At 30.1% G+C, this 9,482-nt stretch overlaps 1 pseudogene; it reads left to right on the top strand.

Annotated features, from left to right (window-relative positions):
* The first annotated feature begins 2,863 nt into the window (after positions 1-2,863).
* On the top strand, positions 2,864-4,259 carry LOC107020641 (annotated as a pseudogene).
* Positions 4,260-9,482: the final 5,223 nt, after the last annotated feature.

Genomic DNA, 9,482 nt, shown 5'->3' with positions numbered 1-9,482 from the left:
GGTGCCTGAGAAGGAGTTTAACGCCAGAAGTAAGTGAATCGAGAGGATCCACCTCGATTGTCATGGCTGCTGCCGCCGCCCAAGGGCACGATCGGTGCCTGAAAGAGAGAAAAAAACCTAGAGAAAAAAGGATCTAGGTTTTCTGGCTCTTGATACCATGAAGGAATATTGATTGTATTAAAGTATTAACCCAATAATAGAATACATGGGAGATATATATAGGAGATATAGGGAGGAGTACTAACCCTAACAGAACTAGGATTAGTATGCAGTAAATACTAATATTATTTAATACTATTATTTAATACTATCTGTTATTACTGTGTATTGCATGTTTAGTTTAATTTGTTTAGTAATTTTTAAGATTGAAAAAATACATGTTACAATGAATTTGGAAGTGTATTTGTAATGTTTAGTCTATTATAGTTTCTATATATTTTTGTATTGGGAAATTTTTTGAATGTCATTTATGTATTGTATTTTGTATTCTCTTCCTCTTTTTTGTATTAGTTGTCAATGTAATATAGCTTACAAGTTTGATTGTCTATTTACTATTATCGTATACATTTGTAAGTGTATTCGAAATTTTCATCTTGTTATAGTTATTTTTTTTTCCCATAGTTCTAATGTTTTTTGTATTCACTATTATAGTTAGCATGTATTTTTGTATTTAATATGTTTATTGTTTTTTTTTTGTCAATGTAAAATTTTATAAGTTTCATTGTGTATTTACTATTATATTTTTTTTTGTCAATGTAACACATTTTATAATTTTGATTGTGTATTACAATTGTTGAATAGATTTGTAAGTGTATATGGAATTTTTATTATGTTGTTGACATTATTTATTTTTGTGTTTTATAGTTTTAATATTTTTTGTATTCATATATTTGGAAGTGTATATTGAGTTCTGTTGATGTTTTAGTCAAGTATGTATTTTTGTAGTTCATAGTTTTATTGTATTTTTGGTATACATAGAATTGGAATTGTATATTTTATTCTGTATTACATCAGTATATATCCATAAATTCATTTTGTATTCTGTTTTTTTTTGTGTGTGTTAGTTATGTCAATGTACCACATATTTGTAACCATATGTGTTTTTTTTGTATGTTGTTGTAACTGTGTTGATTTTTTATTTATTATCATGTTTTTTTGTTCTGTTATTTTAGTATTATTTTATTTTTTGGAATTCAATATGCCAGGGGACTTCTTATGCTTGCAAAAAGCTACCAAAAAATGCACCCCACATTCACTGTATAGTAAATCATGACATTAAATCCAAGTTGACTGACAAGCTTACACCAGAGCAGTATAATTATTTTTGTGAGAGTACGTGTTTTGGTCACTATATGAAAATCAGAAAATGTGTTGGGCAAGGTCAAATTCACATGTGTTGTATGTCACTAGAAGTAGAAGCTAGTAGTAATCAGGCTCTTGTAATCAAAGTAAATGGAGTTATTTTAAAGTTCACAATTAGGACGTTTGCACTTATTACTGGATTAAACTGTGTTGGTGTTGTAGAGGATTTCAAGTTTAACACAGAAGAACCTAACCTACTTATTGTTCAGTACTTTGGTGGTAATGAGATCATACGTATATCTGATTTGTTTGATAGGTTCAATGGTAAAGTTTGGGTTGACAATGATGATGATGCAATTAAGTTTGCAATATTATATTTCATTCATATGTTTGTGTATTCTGGCGAGAAGAGATCATTGCGAATTCCTAGAATCCATTTTGATTTGGTTGAAAGTGGTCGGTATATGCATTATCCTTGGGGCAGAAAAGCATTTGAGTGGTTGCTACAGAGTATCAACAAGGTTTTGACTACTGACGGTCAATATTATAGAATATGTGGTATGCTTGTTGTTCTTCAAATATGGATATACGAGTGCATGGTTAAGCGTCAGACGAATTTTACACGAAAAATCAGTGATCGTATCCACCGTATTCTAAACTGGCAAACAGTAGGAGCAAAACCCCGATTCAAAACCTTGATGAAAGACACATTCAATGATGGTAATAGAGAGGTATTGTATATAATTCATGAAATTGTACCCTTGTAATTGTATTAATTCGATGTATATCTTTTATTATGTTAATTATTCTGTTTACTATCGTTTTCAGATTAAATGGAAGAATGTTGTCCCTTCTCTGATGGAAATTGCTGTTCTACAATTGCCTCCTGAAGGTGTTGAAAAATCAATTGAAGGTGTTCAAACAGAGCCAGATCGTGATATTGATGAACAAGCACTTTCTGGACAGAATTCATATGATGATTTTGTCAACCCACCTCCACCTTCAATGAAGGTTACAGGTAAAAGAAAAAAGGGGCAACCAGTATCACCTGCTAAAAGGGTACGGAAAAAGGACTCAAATATCACAGATCAAATGGAACGGAATGAACAGATCGATCCAGTAGCGAACCGGAATCTGGAAAAAGCTGCAATTAAAAAAGTTGTGCGGAAGAAACAAAAATTGTGTTCTAAGAAGACAACCACTCGCACTTGTGTGCCAACAAAAGGATTCTCAAATACCATCTGTTAGTGTGTCTCATGAACAATTAATGAGGAATGAACTCTCTAAGTTACGAAAAGAGGTATATACTGTTTATACTTACGCTTTTTCAATACATTTATTGAAATTATTGCAATTTGTAAAATTTAATCATATTGTAACTGTTTCAGGTTAGAGAAGAGTTTAAAGACATATGGAAGTTGATAAATGATAATTTTAATATCATTATGTCTACTTTGAAGGTTAAACAATATGCTCAATTGTTATGTTTAAATTTTTTTTATTCTTTTTATTTTTTTGAATTCTATGTTGTAATTTAATATTTACAAGACAAAAAAAAATAATGACAATGCTGGTCAAGGATCACAACCTTTTACAAGTCCAATTTTATCAGAAAATCAAAATCAGGTAGACACAACTCATCTTGAAAATAATAGTTTATTTTGTTTGTATTCTGTATACTGTAATATATTTATGTCTAATATTAATTTTTTTCCTATATTTGTAAGTACTTTATTTCTTTATCCATAGTGATTAAATATATGTTGATTGTTTTTATATCCAATATATTTTCAGAACAACATAAACAATCAGAATGCTTCTCAAGGACGACAACATTTTACAAGTCCAGTTGCATCAGAAAATCAAAATCAGGTAGACATCTTATTTTGAAAATAAAGATTAGTATTTTTGTATTCTGTTTTTCTTACTACGTTTATGTTTAATATTAATTTGTATTTTACATGTCGTTAATATTTTATTTCAATATAAATATTTTTTTATATATATGTTGACTACTTTTGTATCTACATGGATTGAATGGTCTTTTTGATGAAGAGAAGACGGAGTGTGATGAAAGCTCAAATGATGGCAGCGAGGAAGTTTTTCAAGTATGTTCATTATAAATTTTGTATTTTTATATGGTTTAACGATATTTTTTTTATTCAATCTCCTTTCTAAAGGATCATTCAATTTTTGAAAATTCAAATCTGGGAGACATACCCGATATTGTTGGGGGTGCTGCTAAACAAGTATGTTGGTTAACTCTACATATTTATATAGTGCAGTTGGGAATATTGTTTATAATTAACATTTTTATATTTTTAAAGGTTGATTGTGACAATTCCCCTGTGCGTAATCTGATCAATGTAGATGCTGGTTTTAGTTCGTCTAAATCAATAATCCCAAGTGTATGTTTTTCTACTTATCTAAACTAATTACTTTTGTTCTTATTAGTATAATTTGCATTTGAATAATTTATTTTATTAACTACAGATACCTCAACCATCATTTGTATTTGACAAACCCAAAAAAATAAGGCCACTTGTTTTTGAAAGACAACATGACTTTACAGATCAAGATGTCAATGATGAAGAGGATCAGTTCATATTTCCTACCCCTATTCAATCTATTGTTCCCATGGAAGGGTCACCACAATCACAGTTTGAGTTGGATGATTCTCTAATGCCAAGTCTCAGTGACATAAAAAGTATTTGTGTTACTGACAATACCATTAATGCAGAACAGAGCATTATCATGCACATTCAAACCACAAGCAATGACAACTCAAATATTCAAAAACAGGCTAGCAAGGAGAGTCAGAACAAAAAAAGTCATGTTCACACACCATTACCTGCGCATAGAATTAGACGTCCAGGACCTTTCAATACATCCCCATATATGACATTGTTCGGCTCATCTGCAGGTATAAAGACATAACAAATTTTAATGTATTTTAAATCTGATTTATATATGTTTATTCTAATTTTTGTATATGGTATGTTATTTTTTAATTTAACATTTACATCAGGTACTTCATCGGTGCAACCAATTATTTTTGAACGAAACACCCGTTCATATTTGATCTTATTTCTGGCAACCGTGATATCATTATGTTGGATGCACACCGGTCATGGATTCGCGAAGGTCTTCTTGCAAAACATGAGAACAAGTAAGTATGTAATACGCATAATAATATAAAAAAAATTGTATGTTGTACTATGTATTCTACATTTTTTTAGTATATGATATGTTTTTTTTGTATTCATGATTATTATTTTTTGAGGCTATTTTGCATAATCAGTTATTACTCTGATTCATTTTTTTAAATGTATTCTAAACATGTTAGTGTATTTTCAATTAATCAACTTATTGAATGCTAATGTACGTTTTTTTATAAATTGATTGAAACAACTCATATATTTTTCGTTAATCCTTTTAAAATTATGTATTGTAAGAACAATCCAGATCTTTATTTGTTGTTATGTATGTTACTCTAAATTCTGGTGCATATTTTCACAAATACATTAGATACCTATTTAATTTCTATGTTTCTATGTATACCTTTTATTTTTTGTGTACCTTTTATTTTTTGTGTATTTCTTTAGACGTCATATAACTATTGTGTACAAATTGTATACCTTTTATTTTTTGTGTATTTCTTTAGACGTCATGATCAGGACCGATACAAGAATGGTAAAGCACGCATCCTGTCCCATTTGACTTTGGTGTTGATATTGTAGACAATAAAAATTGGTTCTACAATTTGTACTCAAAAGGACAATTGTTGAATGATTCGGTAAGTAACAACTGTAGTTATTTAGTTATCCTTCGTTGTTTTATTGTTATCTAATGATTATTTATTTTTTATTGTTCAGCATATCAATGTTATATTTTATTATTTGAGAAAGAAAGAAAAGTATGATGTGGACAACAGGTATAAATACACAACTGTGGATTGTGTGTTTACGTCCAAAATTTCATCAATTTGGAAGAAGTATGAAGATTTAGATAGTGATGTCTGATGCGCTGCTGAAGAGCATTTTATAGGTGATTACATTAGAGGGTATAAAGTTCATGCCGGCATTCCGTGGCATTTGGTGGATCACGTATTTATCCCTGTAAATGTAAAGGAAAATTTTCATTGGGCATTGGCGGTACTCTCTCTTAATGATAGACGTGTATACGTTGATGATTTTTACAGAGCGGCAGGTCATGATGCAGCAATTTTAAGTTGTATTAATTCTGTTAGTCAATTTTAATTTTATTTTGTATTTAAAAAATTTTAATTTTGTATTCTCATGTTTTATTCAGGGATTGTGGTATCTATATGCTTGCTTTTGCCGAGTGGCTGTCTTATGGTCAAGGAAATCCAAGTGGTACATTTGACGTAATGTTTTTAAGGTCAACATATGCTGCACTTCTTTGGAATTATGCTAAGCAAAAGCAAGACAACAGAGCCATTAGTGAATCTGAGGCACCCCCTAGGCATGCCATGCCTCAATCTGTTCGTGTTGTGTCTGATGCAATTGAAATAGAGTAGTTGTGCGTTTGTTGAAGATAGTTCTTCGTATTTTAAAACTAGTTAATTTATGTTTCATAAACTTTTATGTTGCTTTATATTGTGCATACTAATCATTTTGATTAACTTTTATGTAGCAGATAATTCTGCATACTGATCATTTTGATTAACTTTTGTTTAGCAGTTTATTCTGCATACTTTTCATTTTGAATTTATGTATATATATTATGTTAGTTGATTCCATGTGTTGTATTTTTGTATGTTGTATTCATCGTTGTAAAATTGTTGTATTACATTATTTATTAAGTCACATTACTTGTAGTTGTATTGTTTGTATTAAAGTATAATTTATTTTCAAATGTTCTCACATTAGTTGTATTATATAGTGTCAAATATATTTGTTTATGAACATTAAATCACAGTTTCTCAAGTCATATTTTTTAGTCTTATTGCATATACATATACATATTGAAGAACTGGTTATTATATTTTGTATGTTGTATTCATAGTTGTAAAATTGTTGTATTACATTATTCATTAAGTCACATTACTTGTAGTTGTATTGTTTGTATTAAAATGTAATTTATTTTTAAATGTGGTCACATTAGTTGTATTATATAGTGTCAAATATATTTGTGTATGAACATTAAATCACAGTTTCTCAAGTCATATTTTTTAGTCTTATTGCATATACATATACATATTGAAGAACTCAGCTTATTAATATACAGTGTGATAGGCACTAATATGGAGTGAGCTAACAAACGACTTTATTTTATTTTATTTTTGTTTAATTTTTGTTTACTTTATTTATTAAGAACGTTTAAGTTATATATTACAAATACAAAACTTTTATTAGTATACAAGTAAATACGCGCAAACAAACATATTTTGATAAAATATTATTCATTGAACATTATGAAAACATCAATTACAAGGATAAACGATTTGTACGAACACATGTAAATTTATTTTTCAAAACAAATTCAAACATATCTAACTATTCTGTTCGTGGTCCATTCCTGCATGATCGCCTATTATGTCCCTTTTGACCACAAGTACTACAAGAATTCTTGTTCTTCTTTCCATATAGCTCACTGTACGTCTTATCACGAAGCTTTTTTGGAGGCCTACCAGGTAGTTTTTTGAACTTTGAAGGCTTAAGTATTTCATTCTCTACATATGCAGGCACATTCCAATCTTTTCGATCAGGTAATGGATTTATTGGATTAGCATATGTAACAAGTAATGTATTTGGCTTGTAAAGGTCAGAACAATACGGTTCAGGATCAAGAAATTTCTTCTTCAAAACAGCTCAAGCGTGCGAACATGGTATTTCATCCACTTGAAATCTCCTACATGTGCAAGTTTTCTTTTCAAGACAAACAACAAAAGTTTCCCCTTCATGACGAACATTGTGCACATAATTACTTGTCGCAACTACCTATTACACAAAGTTAAAAGGAAGTGAAATCATACCAGTTATATAATCTTCAATTTTTACTGAATTAAATGCAAAATACAACAATTTTAAGGAAGCATAAACATACTGTCATACGCAGTGAAAGTCTTCATTTTCAGCGAGCAAATTCTTGTGCTTTACCACAAAGTGTCGTGAATGTATTAGAAGCAGATGTATGGTTTTTGAAATTCCATCGACCAAACATTTGTCTAATTTCCTCAAGAAAATCATATATAGGTAATTCTCTTGCTTCCACATGGCATGCATTTATGCATTCAGCTAGGTTTGATGTCATCACAGTGCCTCGATCAACTGGTGCATACACTCTTGCCCATTTGTCATAACCAGCCAATTCCAAATAATTCTTCACCCTAATATCAACATGTTCTACTTTTTTCATCAGTTCATTAAATTCAGAAAGTTTGTATGCCTTTTCCATTGCATAAAACACTTGTGAAAGACTGTCATGTGACTTTTTGTAAAGTGTCTTCACGTTCTTCCAAAGATGAAACGTGCAAGCATAATGTGGTATATTGTATATCCTCAAAATTGCTTTTATAATACTTCCGTTTCTGTCGGATACAACACACATTTTATCCTTTAAACCATGAGCTTCTCTAAACTGTTCAAAAAACCAAGTCCAAGATGCATCATTTTCCGAATCAATAACACTGTATGCTAGGGGCAATATATTTCCTGAACATATACAATGCAAACATTAGGATACATATCGTCAAATACAACAAATACATGTTTAATTAATATAATATTGTGCGTAATTCTTTATAAAAATATAAATATGTAATAGTTACCTGCTCCATCCAATGTGCTTGCAGACACAAATGTGCCATTATAAGTCCCCCTGAGATGGCTGCCGTCTACTACAACTATTGGCTTACAACTTTCAAAACCTTTTATGAAAGGAAACAAAGCTATAAAGACATATGGAAATTCATTTCTTCCGTCTTCTTCAATCTTATATGCGATCCAGGATAAGTGGTGTCCAATATGTATAAATAACTGGGTAATTTACTATATGAATTAGATGGTGTCCCCCTTAATGTATTTATTGCCTTTTACCTAGCATTCCATGCCACAGAGTAGGATACATCTACACCAAGTTCGAGTCTAACATCAACTTGTATGTCTTTCGGTGTCAACTTTCTTTTATGATCAACTAGATTGGGATTTATTATACCTCCAACAAGACTGTTTGTTGCTTGTCTCTGACTATACACCTTATCTTTTAATGAACATGTATGCTCATCTACAAACTTTCTAATTCTAAACATTCCCGATTTATTGATGTTGGAAGCCTTCATTATCCATCCACAATTTTCAGATACACAAACAAGTGTATAACTGCTCGAATTATAAAAGAAAATAAACAAAATAAATTAAGACATGATATTATATGGAATAATTACTATAACAACAAAAGCTAAAATATATATAAATACAAAATACCTTACTAAACTTGATCTTTCTGTCTTCCACTGAAATCTATTATCAATGGCATATTTCATCATCACAGTTTTCAAAGTACGTATATTCTTATAAACTTGATCCTCAATGACTTCTTTATGATTCATATTGCAGATAATAGAGTTACTTAACTCATTACTGATTGATGGTGCACTAATAACTATTGCTTGGTTATCAGCAGTACTTCCTTTGTTTATCATACACATGCCAATATCTTCTTCATAATGATTTCTACTATTTATATCACGGTCATTCACAAATACAGTTACACAAATGGGGTACTTTGCGAATTCTCGAACTTCTTTCTTCAATGAGACATATACCCTCATTCCCATATCGTTGTGTATCTCCCAAGGTGCAATGCTACCTTCTATTTTATACTTAAGTTTCATTCTGTTATACCTCAAATTTACCCCAATCTGATTAGCAACTTCATCTACTAAATCTTTATACGATGCATATTCTTTAATCACAATTGCCTCAGTTGTGTAATCAACTTAGCAATTATCTTCAGTCCAATGTCCAGAATGCTTTATTATAAAACTAATGCTCCCCATATATGCTTTATAGTAAAAAAAAAAATACTAAATACCAAAATAATGACATTATCATTAACTTGTATAAAGAATACAAAACAATAAAGTTACAATCGTAATTCAAATAAAAGATTTGAACATTATTACTTGTCTAAAAAATTGATGCATCAAATAAGTA

This window comes from Solanum pennellii, chromosome 1 (assembly GCF_001406875.1).
Source record: "Solanum pennellii chromosome 1, SPENNV200".
Lineage (NCBI taxonomy): Eukaryota > Viridiplantae > Streptophyta > Magnoliopsida > Solanales > Solanaceae > Solanum > Solanum pennellii.
This window is presented reverse-complemented; position numbering and strand designations above follow the sequence as displayed.